Source organism: Salvelinus namaycush, unplaced genomic scaffold (assembly GCF_016432855.1).
Source record: "Salvelinus namaycush isolate Seneca unplaced genomic scaffold, SaNama_1.0 Scaffold898, whole genome shotgun sequence".
Classification (NCBI taxonomy): Eukaryota; Metazoa; Chordata; class Actinopteri; order Salmoniformes; family Salmonidae; genus Salvelinus; species Salvelinus namaycush.
In genome coordinates, this window is record NW_024061639.1 from 35,093 (window position 1) to 49,719 (window position 14,627).

Below are 14,627 nucleotides of genomic sequence, written 5' to 3' on the forward strand. Positions count from 1 at the left end.
TGCTGAACTCTACTGTACTCTGCTGAACTATACTGTACTGTACTGTGCTGTACTGTACTGAACTCTACTGTACTCTACTGAACTCTACTGTACTCTACTGTGCTGTACTGCACTCTACTGCACTCTACTGAACTCTACTGCACTCTACTGTACTGAACTCTACTGTACTGCACTGTACTCTACTGTACTGTACTGTACTCTACTGTGCTCTACTGAACTCTACTGTACTGAACTAAACTCTACTGTAATGTACTGAACTCTACTGTACTGTGCTGTAATGAACTCTACTATACTGTACTGAACTCTACTGTACTGTACTGAACTCTACTGTACTGTGCTCTACTGTACTCTACTGTACTGCTGAACTCTACTGTACAGTACTAAACTCCACTGTACTCTGCTGTAATGAATTCTACTGAAATGAACTAAGCTCTACTGAACTCTACTGTAATGTACTGAACTCTACTGCACTGTGCTGTAATGAACTCTACTATACTGTACTGAACTCTACTGTACTGCAATTAACTGAACTATTTTGTACTGAACTGAACTCTATGGTACTATACTGAAATGAACTCTACTGTAATGTACTGAGCTCGACTGTACTGTACTGAGCTCTACTGTACTGTACTGTACTGTACTTTACTCTACTGAACTCGACTGTACTGAACTCAACTGTACTGTACTGTACTTTACTGTACTGAACTCTACTGTACTGTACTTTACTGAACTCTACTGTACTGTACTTTACTGTATTGAACTCTACTGTACTGTACTGAACTCTACTGTACTGTACTGAACTCTACTGTACTGTACTGTACTTTACTGAACTCTACTGTATTGAACTCTACTGTACTGTACTGAACTCTACTGTACTGTACTGAACTCTACTGTACTGTACTGAACTCTAGGGTCCTCTACTGTACTGTGCTGTACTGAACTCTACTGTACGGTGCTGAACTCTACTGTACTCTGCTGGACTCTACTGAACTCTACTGTACTGCAATGACCTCTACTATACTGTACTGTACTGAACTCTACTGCACTGTACTCTACTGTACTGTACTGAACTCCACTGTACTGTGCTGAACTCTACTGTACTCTGCTGAACTATACTGTACTGTACTGTGCTGTACTGAACTCTACTGAACTCTACTGAACTCTACTGCACTCTACTGTACTGTACTGAACTCTACTGTACTGCACTGTACTCTACTGTGCTTTACTGAACTCTACTGTACTGAACTCTACTGTGCTGTACTGAATTCTACTGAACTCTACTGTACTGAACTAAACTCTACTGTAATGTACTGAACTCTACTATACTGTACTGAACTCTACTGTACTGTACTGAACTCTACTGTACTGTGCTCTACTGTACTCTACTGTACTGCTGAACTCTACTGTACAGTACTAAACTCCACTGTACTCTGCTGTAATGAATTCTACTGAAATGAACTAAGCTCTACTGAACTCTACTGTAATGTACTGAACTCTACTGCACTGTGCTGTAATGAACTCTACTATACTGTACTGAACTCTACTGTACTGCAATTAACTGAACTATTTTGTACTGAACTGAACTCTATGGTACTATACTGAAATGAACTCTACTGTAATGTACTGAACTCTACTTGACTGTACTGTACTGAACTCGACTGTACTGTACTGAGCTCTACTGTACTGTACTGTACTGTACTTTACTCTACTGAACTCGACTGTACTGAACTCAACTGTACTGTACTGTATTGAACTCTACTGTACTGTACTGAACTCTACTGTACTGTACTTTACTGAACTCTACTGTACTGTACTTTACTGTATTGAACTCTACTGTACTGTCCTGAACTCTACTGTACTGTACTGAACTGTCTGTACTGTACTGTACTGTACTGTACTTTACTGAACTCTACTGTACTGTACTTTACTGTATTGAACTCTACTGTACTGTATTGAACTCTACTGTACTGTACTGAACTCTACTGTACTGTACTGAACTCTACTGTACTGTACTCTATTGTACTGTATTGAACTCTACTGTACTGTACTGAACTCTACTGTACTGTACTTTACTGTATTGAACTCTACTGTACTGTACTGAACTCTACTGTACTGTACTTTACTGTATTGAACTCTACTCTACTGTATTGAACTCTACTGTACTGTACTGAACTCTACTGTACTGTACTTTACTGTATTGAACTCTACTGTACTGTACTGAACTCTACTGTACTGTACTTTACTGTATTGAACTCTACTCTACTGTATTGAACTCTACTGTACTGTACTGAACTCTACTGTACTGTACTTTACTGTATTGAACTCTACTGTACTGTACTGAACTCTACTGTACTGTACTGAACTCTATTGAACTGAACTATTATACTCTACTTTTCTTTACCTTACTGTACTCTTCTGTGCTCTACTGTACTGTACTGTACTGTGCCGTACTGTCCAAACTGAAATATTCAGACCAAATCTGAACCCCTCATGGACGTCTATGTTTGGGCCAAATCAAGGCCGGTCAGGACCGGACCATAAATCCATGTCTGTGGAGGTTGAAATTAAGGCTGGTCCGGACCAAAAAACTACCTCTGTGGACATTGAAATCAAGGCCAGGGTGGAATGACTAAATGTCAACTACTTTTCGATGTCCATGGACGTCCGGTGTCGGTGTGTGCTCAGTGGGTGAGGATGCTTGTTACAGTAAATGGAAAGAGCGTAGGTGGTAGGTGTCATGGTAGGTATAAGCAAAGCTCGGGAGAGCCTTAACTGGACAGAGAGAAGAGAAAGAGCAACAGAGAGAGGGGGAGAGTGAGGGGTTGTCTAGACTGTTTTCACAGTCTTGCGTTGACCACCAGATGACAGAAAAATTAAGAAAACAGTTATGAGCTGAACACAACAGTATGCCAGTGGAAGGGAGGACAGTAGCAGGTGACCCGATTGTGGTTTGTGACTACTATGATTTCCCATTGTAGAAAATGTAATTGCGGTAATTCCGTTACCGATTTGACAATCACTTAATAATTCATAAACAAACATGATATCAGTAAAAGCACTATAACTAATTGGTAGGTCTACCTTTACTTGTTACTTCTGTGAACTTTAATTTTCCTCCCTCCTCATGAGGGAGAGATTAGAAAATATCTTAAAGATATTGGGGCAGAATTACAAGGCCCAAGGGAATGTTTCTTACAGAACTTACAGAAGGCAAATAATTTATCCAAAACTAAATATATGTTGATATCAGTTGTCAGGGGTCTTTACTTCAACATTAATGTGTTTTGATGATCTATTTCTAATACGTTTTAAGACTTTTTCTGGTGGATGTTTTCGATGACCCCTTTTCCGTATGTTTTACCAGAAATCAAAGCCTTTACTTTCCCCAGAAATATAGACTGTTAGCTTTCATTTGACAAATACTTTATTATGCTCCTATGAACTTCACATGTTGGTCCTAATGGGGCGTTTTACAAGGAAATGCCCAGTTACCAACCTGATATGGTGACATGAGCTCCAAGGGAAAGGATTATTCAGGAGAGAAAAGCAAGAAATGTGTAGTGAAGTCTTGCGCCACTCTCAGGACTTTTTACTCCAATCAATACCTCTAAATAATAGGGGGGGGGGCGGGGCATCTAGACGTTTAGAATACCAAATCCATGATCTTAAAACTTTTGTTGCATTTTTATGGCCGAAATGTTTAAATATGACGTCATTACGAAACAGCCCTCGGCAGCACATGTGAGTTGTTGCCAGTTAGTGTCGACTGTCCATACTTCAACCCATATGAACATTATTAAAATAGGTATTTTATTTGACTGTAAGTTTTTTTTATTTGACTGTAGGGTATTCTTGTCTAATGGTAATGATGCTATATGAAAGAAACTAACTCCACCGTTGTTTAAATGAAGGACAAAAATCGGCCTCACCACAAGCCCGTATACTCCCGTCAGAGAGAGAGAGAGCGAGCTTGCTGCTGCCGAGACCATAGAAGCAAAGATTTTTATAACTAACCCAAGATAGACGAGAGCCTGTCGTTTCCAATGGGAGCAAGTTAATCATAGTGGGCAGAACAAGCAAGGAGGTGGGCAGAGCCAAGCACGAGCTAGCGAGATCCGCGTTCTAACATATATTTGCATATTTGAGTTAGGGAACTTCTACTCAGCGTGTGCAATAACTAAATTCGCCTTTGCACTCCTTCTAAAGAACGCAATTTTTTAAAACTTTGGCAAAGGGTAAAATCTAATAAACTTAGTCCAATCTGTTCGTAACGGATTGTAGTTTTGGAAACAGAATACTGTATGGAGATAAAATGTTTCATCGATGAGGAAATGTACAGAATGTCGGCCCAAATCCATTTCGCTCCATCTTCTCCCACTGCCGGCCACTGGGCTTCCTCTCATCATCAAATTTGGTAGTGATTGGAAACGCTAACCGGATGCTTCACATTTGTACATCCGGTGAAATATCTGGCTCATTTTCTATATGTGCTAGAACTCTTGTGGGCGAGACATTCGATTCATACAGAGCAGCAAAATGGCCGACCGTCAACCAACTGACTTTCCAGAGCTTTAAAAACGAATTATTCTGCACATTAGCTAGGTTTACGTTATCATCGTATTTACAAATCAAGAGCACCAACGAGTATTTGTCTTTGTTAGCCACATAGTTCATTATTAGTTTAGGTTGTTTTTCATGTTTCCTCAACTAGGATTTCGCACTGAAGCACTTTAGCCACAGCAGATGAAAGGGGAAATAATATTTGCTTCTTTAGCTAGCTAACACGCCAGCTATATTTCATATGTGATTCCTGAGGTGAGTATCATTTAGTTAACATGTCTAAAGTTGTTTGTTAGCTGCATGCATATTCCATAGTTGTAACGCATACATTTTCTGTCGACAAAGGTGCCAAAATATGACCAACGTTAGCTAGTTTGCTATGCAACCGAATGGATGTCGTTGCGCGAGTGAGCATCTAGAGAAGTTCTCTTGCCTTTGGATAGATTGCTTTGATTCCGCTCACGAATGAAGTAATGTAGCTAGTTAGATAACTCCGGAGTCTGGGTCGTAATCTTGCAGTAAATTATGCTGGTATACTTGCATTTTCAAAAATATAGACGGTGGTGTTGTCTTGGTAGTTAGCTCAGTTTAGCAGTTAGCCGTTACAATATGTCTAGCTAGCTGGTCGATATAGCTAGCTAAATAGCTACGTCTTATTTCATTTACTTTGCTTGATCGGTGCAAGACCCCGCATACACTAAAATATGAGTATTGGTTCATTTCCATTAGCAAGTTAAGCTAACGTTAACTAACTACTCGGTTTCTTGATCTGAGCCCGTTTTCCGTGTCATGTGTCAATTCTTTAGCCCGCCATACCTTCATAACGATAGCCGACAACCATCGACATGCAGAATTTTTGTTGCTAGCCACGGTTGCTGAATGGCAAACGCCAGGGCTTAGCATTAGCAAGCTGCGATTTTCGATAAGTTAGCTAGCTATATTGTTGCACCTTCATACTTGTATAGTTGGCTAGCTATGTCGTTTATTCCCATGCACGAAAGGTTGACATATGTACATGCTTGAAGGATAGCTGTTGCAGCTAACTAGTTACATAAGCCTTCCTCTGACCAGAGCCTCCGAAATCATGACCACTGTGGCCCGTGGCTGTAGCTATGTCACTGAGAAAGAAGGGCCACAAACAGCTGCACACTCATCATTATTAGTTTCGTTTTCCGTTACAGGTAATTTGCAAAGCATTGTCCATTATGTCCACTTAACTCTTATCAATAGTGTGGTGTCATGTCTATTTGTGATGTGCAAACACGGTTTTTGGTTGTAATGCATGGTTATGGATTCCTTTAGCTACATAACAACCTTATTTAGCATGTCTGGCCTTTCAGAAACAGTACCTGAATTCTAATAGGTGTGTCAATGCAGCCAGACTTCAGATCCCTTACCATAGCCCTGATGACAGCATTGTATAGGCCAGGGTTTCCTGGGTCCACCCCTGGGAGCATGTTTTTTTTTTTTGCCCTAGCACTACACAGCTGATTCAAATAACCAGCTCATCATCAAGCTTTGATTGTTTAGATCAGCTATGTAGTGCTAGGGCAAAACCTAAAAGGTGCACCCAAGGGGTTCCCCAAGACCGGGTTTGGGAAACGTGGTATAGGCTAGCAAACATTAAGACATAAGTTTAAAAACATGGCTTTAGAAAATCTTTTGAACATCAGAGCAACCTTGAGGTAATCCTATTTGAGTCGCTAAAGGATGTTCATATGATTAAGAAGAAATACAAAACCTTGCAGAGAGCATATCTAACCGACAATCTCTTTGAAAAAAATATAAACGATTGGAACCAAGACTTAAAGAACTGATGTTGGCACAAGATGGAGGGGAAAGTTCGAGCATAACTAACGAAATTATAGTTAATGAAAATGTATGCTTAATACAGAATAAATGAATGTATAAAATGTATTATGCAAGAGAAAAAATTCACAAATTCTACAGCTCAACGGCATGTAGTATAAAACTAACTTAGTATAAAACTAATAATGACTCAATAATCCATGTTTTCTGGGAATGCTAAGTCCAAAGTTATGGGCGTAGCAATAACATTTCTCTCTGCATATTTCAAGACATGGTATATGGGGTGTAGTGAGATACCCAATGGGCTGGATGATTCTCTTATCACTCACCAAGAAAGAAAAAACATACTAACAACGTTGAAATCACTCCCCCTTTAACACAAACAAATCTAAATTATTTATTGTTGAAATAGCATGGGCAACTGAGAAACACATTGGTACACTTTAAGGCAAAGTGGCCAACTATAATGCAGGCACTAGGAATGGGGGTGTTAACATGCTGGGGTAGGGGTGTGAGCATGCAGGTACTAGGGATGGGGCTGTTAACATGCTGGCCTGGGGTAGGGGTGTGAGCAGGCACTAGGGATGGGGTAGGGGTGTGGGCATGCAGGCACTAGGGATGGGGTAGGGGTGTGAGAATGCTGGGGTGGGGGTGTGGGCATGCAGGCACTAGGGATGGGGGTGTGAGCATGCAGGCACTAGGGATAAGGGTGTGAACATGCTGGTATGTGTGTGAGCATGCAGGCACTATGGATGGAGGTGTGAGCATGCTGGGCTGGGGTATGGGTGTGAGCATGCAGGCACTATGGACGGGGGTGTGAGCATGCTGGTCTGGGGTAAGGTTGTGAACATGCTGGGCTGGGCTAGGGGTGTGAGCATGCAGGCACTAGGGATGGGGGTGTGAACATGCAGGCACTAGGTCTGGGGGTGTGAACATGCTGGTCTGGGGTAGGGGTGTGGGCACTCAGGATGGGGTGTGAACATGCAAGCACAAGGGATGGGGGTGTGAACATGCTGCGGTAGGGGTGTGAGTAGGCACTATGGATGGGGTAGGTGTGTGAGCATGCTGGGGTAGGGGTGTGAGCATGCTGGTCTGGGGTAAGGTTGTGAGCATGCAGGCACTAGGGATGGTAGGGGTGAGCATACTGGCCTGGGGAAAGGTTGTGAGTATGCAGGCACTAGGGATGGGGTGGGGGTGTGAGCATGCTGGGGTGGGGGTGTGAGCATGCTGGTTTGGGGTAAGGTTGTGAGCATGCAGGCACTCGGGATGGGGGTGTGAACATGCTGGTCTGTGGTAGGGGTGTGGGCACTAGGGATGGGAGTGTGAACATGCTGGTCTGGGGTAGAGGTCGGCTGATTTATGATTTTTCAACGCCGATACCGATTATTGGAGGACTAAAAAAGCCGATACCGATTAATCAGACGATTTTTATTTATTTATTTGTAATAATGACAATTACAACAATACTGAACGAACACTTATTTTAACTTAATATAATACATCAATAAAATCAATTTAGCCTCAAATAAATAATGAAACATGTTCAATTTGGTTTAAATAATGCAAAAACAAAGTGTTGGAGAAGAAAGTAAAAGTGCAATATGTGCTATGTAAGAAAGCTAACGTTTCAGTTCCTTGCTCAGAACATGAGAACATATGAAAGCTGGTGGTTCCTTTTAACATGAGTCTTCAATATTCCCAGGTAAGAAGTTTTAGGTTGTAGTTATTATAGGACTATTTCCATCTATACCATTTGTATTTCATTAACCTTTGACTATTGGATGTTCTTATAGGGACTTTAGTATTGCCAGTGTAACAGTATAGCTTCCGTTCCTCTCCTCGCTCCTCCCTGGGCTCGAACCAGCAACACAACGACAACAGCCACCATCGAAGCAGCGTTACCCATGCAGAGCAAGGGGAATAACTACTAGAAGGCTCAGAGCGAGTGATGTTTGAAACGCTATTAGCGCGCGCTAACTAGCAAGCCATTTCACTTCGGTTACACCAGCCTCATCTCGGGAGTTGATAGGCTTGAAGTCATAAACAACGCAATGCTTGACGCACAACGAAGAGCTGCTGGCAAAACGCACGAAAGTGCTGTTTGAATGAATGTTTACGCGCCTGCTTCTGCCTACCACCGCTCAGTCAGATACTTAGATACTTGTATGCTCAGTCAGATTATATGCAACGCAGGACATGCTAGATAATATCTAGTAATATCATCAACCATGTGTAGTTAACTAGTGGTTATGATTGATTGTTTTTTATAAGAAGTTTTTAATGCTAGCTAGCAACTTACCTTGGCTTACTGCATTCGCGTAACAGGCAGTCAGTCTCCTTGTGGAGTGCAGGTCGTTATTGCGTTGGACTAGTTAACTGTAAGGTTGCAAGATTGGATCCCCCGAGCTGACAAGGTGAAAATCTGTCGTTCTGCCCCTGAACAAGGCAGTTAACCCACCGTTCCTAGGCCGTCATTGAAAATAAGAATGTGTTCTTAACTGACTTGCCTAGTTAAATAAAGGTATAAAAAAAATATATATATATATTTTTAAACGGCAAATCGGCGCCCAAAAATACCGATTTCCGATTGTTATGAAAACTTGAAATCGGCCCTAATTAATCGGCCATTCCGATTTAATCGGTCGACCTCTAGTCTGAGGTAGGGGTGTGGGCACTAGGGATGGGGGTGTGAACATGCTGATCTGGGGTAGGGGTGTGGGCATGCAGGCACTAGGGATGGGGATGTTAACATGCTGGTCTGGGTTGGGGTAGGGGTGTGAGCAGGCACTAGGGATGGGGTGGGGGTGGGGGTGTGAGCATGCAGGCACTAGGGATGGGGGTGTGAACATGCTGGGGTAGGGATGTGAGCATGCAGGCACTGGGGGTGTGAACATGCTGGTCTGGGGTAGGGGTGTGAGCATGCAGGCACTGGGGGTGTGAACATGCTGGTCTGGGGTAGGGCTGTGAGCATGCAAGCACTAGGGATTGGGGTGTGAGCATGCTGGTCTGGGCAGAGGAGATGTAGTCATTGTTTGTCTGTAAGTTGTTCGTATGTAGAAGTTTGTATCTGGAGTAAAAAATAAAAAATAAAGATGCACATTTTATTAAAAAAAATAAGAGCAACTGTGACCCTGCCTTTTCAACAGGACTGGGCCTTTAGCCTTTGACGCTTATGACAAGACCTGAAAACTCCTTCCTTATTACATTGGCTAACAAGGCTTTGAGGGGAGGATAAGCCTGGAATTTCCTGCATGTTAATTATGTGGATAATTACTGTATGAACAGTACAGCACGTGTCCAGTAATCATCTGAGACCTAGGTCATGAATCATTTAGCAATTGTGGCGGCACAAGGAACACTGATTGTTCTAAGGACTGTTGCACGGGTTTGTGGTTAGCAATGTGTTTTTCTTCTCTCCCCCCAGAAAGGAGTATCAGGAAAGGGAACAGTAGTTCATGGAAGACAAAAAAAGGAAGAAAGAAGACAAAAGGAAAAGGGAAGCCTCTCAGAAGGTAAAGATGTTTCCATGCCAACATCCAACTTTACACTGAATGATGCTTAAATAAAGGTGGAGAACAAAAATGACAAGTTTAAATTGTTGCAGTCTTGCCATTTTTCTTATAACTGAAGTTTGCACACAAGTCTCACCTAGTTGTGATGGCCTGGCCAGCTGGGGCACATTCAGTATTTCAAAGTTGTATTTAATTTAATCTCTCTTGTGCACGTGAGACGGTAGCGTCCCACCTCTTCAACAGCCACGCCAAATTCAAATACAGAAATACTCATTATAAAAATAAAAAAAACAAGTCAGAAAACAAAACATATTTTACATAGGTTTAAAGGTTAACTTCTTGTGATTCCAACCACGGTGTCAGATTTTTAAAATGCTTTACGGCGAAAGCATACCGTACGATTATTTGAGAACATAGCCCACTAGACAAATCATTACAAACAGTAGCTAGCCAAGTAGAACAGTTACACATGTCAGAAATAGAGATAAAATTAATCCCTTACCTTTGATGATCTTCATATGGTTGCACTCAGCAGACATTCATTTACTCAATAAATGTTCCTTTTGTTCGATAAAGTCTCTTTATATCCAAAAACCTCTGTTTTGTTTGTGTTTTCTTCAGTAATCCACAGGCTCAAACGCAATCAAAACAGGAAGACAAAAAAAATCAAATTTGTATCCGTAAAGTTCATAGAAACATGTCACACAATGTTTATATTCAAACCTCAGGTTGTTTTTAGCCTAAATAATCGATAAAATTTCAACCGGACAATAACGTTGTCTATTTAAAAGGTAAACAAGAAACGCACTCTCTCGGTCGCACGCATGAAAAAGCTCTGTGACACTTCAGGGTCCACTCGTTCAGACTGCTCTTACTACTTCATTTTTCAGAAAACAAGCCTGAAACAATTTCTAAAGACTGTTGACATCTAGTGGAAGGCATAGAAACTGCAATTTGAGTCCTAAGTCAATGTAATGGCATTGAATAGAAAACTACAAAACAAAAACTACTTCCTGATGGCATTTTTCTCAGGTTTTCACCTGCCAAATCAGTTCTGTTATACTCACAGACACTATTTTAACAGTTTTGGAAACTTTAGAGTGTTTTCTATCCAAATCTACCAGTTATATGCATATCATATATTCTGGGCCCGAGAAGCAGGCAGTTTAATTTGGGCATGCATTTCATCCAAAATTCCAAATGCTGCCCCCTACCCTAGTGAAGTGAATTACATTTAATGACTAGATCGTCAATTAGTCTTGTTATGCCTGGTGCTCTGTCCAGACCACAGTACTCTTTTAATGAGTCAATGCCACTGCCACACACATTTTACTGGTTTTCATCACCCACCTGTGTAGGGATGGGCATTTAAAATTAAGTTTGATTAATATCATTATTTTTTCAGATATCTGTACTTTGGAAATCCATGTGTTTTAAAGAGATTTTTTTGAAATTGTTTTTTGTATATTTTTTACTTGAATGGAACCTGCTTATGTGACTCGAGAGGGCCGCTGGGCTGCACAGAGAGAGGGGGGGGGGGGCAGCCAAATCGACTCGCGATAGATAGACCAACTTGTTGCTGCCATAGGTTATCTATCGTACCATCTGGTAGTGCCTTTCTTGACTTCATCAAATCGTTGTAAAGAAGCTAGCTAGCTACATTAACCAGCTGTTAGCCAGCTAGCAAGCTACAGTAGCAAGGCTATTTGAGGCTCTTTTGCTGCACTCCCCGTCCAATGTCTACAATAACTCCATTCATATGACAACCTACCTGTTGGTTGATCAGTGTAGTCAACTCTTTCTCATTTAGCCAACTTAATTCCGTACATGTAATTCTGTTTTGCATTGATTAGAAATCTCCCTCTTTACTTGCTGCACATGAAGCCTCTGACTGTAGTGCCGTTTTGATTGACCGACAGTAACAACAAGCTACACGTGTGAAGGCTACTGGTGATTTTTATTTTTATGGGGCACACTCATAACATTTTTAATGTAACGCTCTATCCTTATAGGCTCTGTAGCAATGTCATATATAATTTTATTGAATTTTAGGCAAAGCCTTTAAAATAAATTATTCTCTCCCAAGTAATCTAATACTAACGTCCGTTTGGATATTTGAGTACTCAAATAACCGTGCCTACACCTGTGCCGTTCAAACAGTGCTGTTTGTGATTAATGAATGAGTAAGAATATGCACATTCATGTTTTCTTGACGTTTTCTTGTAATATTTCCATATTTGGCAACTGATGTACATTTGTCTTGTTTCAGGTTGCAGAGCAAAAAAACAAAGGTGAGCAGTATCTTTGTATCCTCTGCTAGATTCACCTGGTTGCTATGTTCACAAGGTCCCACCTGTTTGTCAGCTTATGCCGGTCTTGTCATTATCAACGCCAGCAATTTTTGTGTTTGAGTCTTATTCCTTCAGTTTGTTTATAAGTTCTCGTAGACAGATGCACGTAACATAAATGGTAACATCTGTCGACAAACTTTGGGTTAAGACTACTAATGAGGAAATTTGTTCCAGTGTGCAGATTTTTCATTACTTGTTGTTTGGACGAATCACGATTTCGCAGGTGCTCGCTTCTTTCGAATTTTGTAAGGGGATGGTAGATTGGCCCGAAACTGGCTGAGTTTCCGTTTAGAGCGGGGGAGACCTTGCTAGTCTCTAAAGTACATTTTCTAACATTCGTCTCTCCCCAGAACTTCATCAAGCATCTGACACAGTTATGAAAGATTTTAGTTCTGGGTGTCCTAGACTGTTTGTTTATGCTGTTGGTTTTGTACTTTGTCACTGCAGTGACACACTATCCAGCAGATAAACAACAGTTTCTTTCCCTCTTCCGTCATTCTCACAAGTAGTTGAATATTGGAATACATTTGGAAAGTATTGGCATGTACCAGTCAAAAGTTTGGACACCTACTCTTTCCAGGGTATTTCTTTATTTTTACTATTTTCTACATTGCAAAATAGTATTGAAGACATCAAAACTATGAAATAACACATGGAATCATGTAGTAACCAAAAAAGTGTTAAACAAATCAAAATATATTTGAGATTCTTTAAAGTAGCCACCCGTTGCTTTGATGATAATTTTGCACACTCTTGGCATTCTCTCAACCAGCTTCATGAGGTAGTCACCTGGAATGCATTTCAATTGACAGGTGTGCCTTAAGTTAATTTGTGGAATTTCTTTCCTCCTTAATGCGCTTGAGCCAATCAGTTGTGTTGTGACAAGGTAGGGATGGTATACAGAAGATAGCCCAAATTTGGTATAAGACCAAGTCCATATTATGGCAAGAACAGCTCAAATAAGCAAAGAGAAACGACAGTCAATCATTACTTTAAGACATGAAGGTCAGTCAATCCGGAAAATGTCAAGAACTTTGAATGTTTCTTCAAGTGCAGTTGCAAAAACCAGGTGCTATGATGAAACTGGCTCTCATGTGGACTGCCACAGGGAAGGAAGACCCAGAGTTACCTCTGCTGCAGAGGATACGTTCATTAGAGTTAACTGCACCTCCGATTGCAGCCTTAATAAATGCTTCACAGAGTTCAAGTAACAGACACATCTCAACATTAACTGTTCAGAGGAGACTGTGTGAATCAGGCCTTCATGGTCGAATTGCTGCAAAGAAACCACTTCTAAAGGACATCAATAAGAAGAGACTTGCTTGGGCCAAGAAACACGAGCAATGGACATTAGACTGGTGGAAAACTGTCCTTTGGTCTGGTGAGTCCAAATTAAAGATTTTTGGTTTCAACCGCCTACTCTGCGTCTTTGTGAGACGCGGAGTAGGTGAACGGATGATCTCTGCATGTGTGGTTCTCACCGTGAAGCATGGAGGAGGTGTGATGGTGTGGGGGTGCTTTGCTCGTGACACTGTCTGTGTTTTATTTAGAATTCAAGGCACACTTAACCAGCATGGCGACCACAGCATTCTACAGCGTTACACCATCCCATCTGGTTTGAGCTTAGTGGGACTATCATTTGTTTTTCAACAGGACAATGACCCAAAACACACCTCCAGGCTGTGTAAGGGCTCTTTGACCAAGAAGAGCGTGATGGAGTGCTGCATCAGATGCCCTGGCCTCCACAATCACCTGACCTCAACCCAATTGAGATGGTTTGGGATGAGTTGGACCCCAGACTGAAGGAAAAGCAGCCAACAAGTGCTCAGCATATCTGGGAACTCCTTCAAGACAGTTGGAAAGGCAATCCAGGTGAAGCTGGTTGAGAGAATGCCAATAGTGCAAAGGGTGGCTACTTTGAAGAATCTAAATTCAAAAATATTTTTTGATTTAACACCTTTTGTAGATGCTACATTTCATGTGTTATTTCATTGTTTTGATGTCTTCACTATTATTCTACAATGTAGAAATTAGTAAAAATCCTTGAATGAGTAGGTGTGTCCAAACTTTTGACTGGTACTGTATTTGAAAAATTCTCAACTGCACAGACAAGTGTTTTTTTCAAATACAAATGTTGAAATATTCCATGCATTTGAACCCAGGTCTGTATAGCCCTAGGGGAAATAAGTAGAAAAAAGTTTCAAGTTAGGCTTGGGTGGTATCCAGATGGTCATACCTTCATACCAACCTTGTGCCATCCCGAGATATTTGGTAATACTGGCACTGAACACAATGACCTCTTGCTGTTTTTTGAAGTTTAAAATGCTAACAAGTACTTGTAAAATCCTATAGAGAATATTAGCTAAATGCTAACGAGCGCATTGCAAACATTTTA

General features: G+C 41.1%; 1 pseudogene; it reads left to right on the plus strand.

The window, feature by feature from the left end:
• The first annotated feature begins 7,117 nt into the window (after positions 1-7,117).
• LOC120043309 overlaps positions 7,118-14,627 on the plus strand; it is a 50,096-nt pseudogene continuing 42,586 nt past the window's right edge.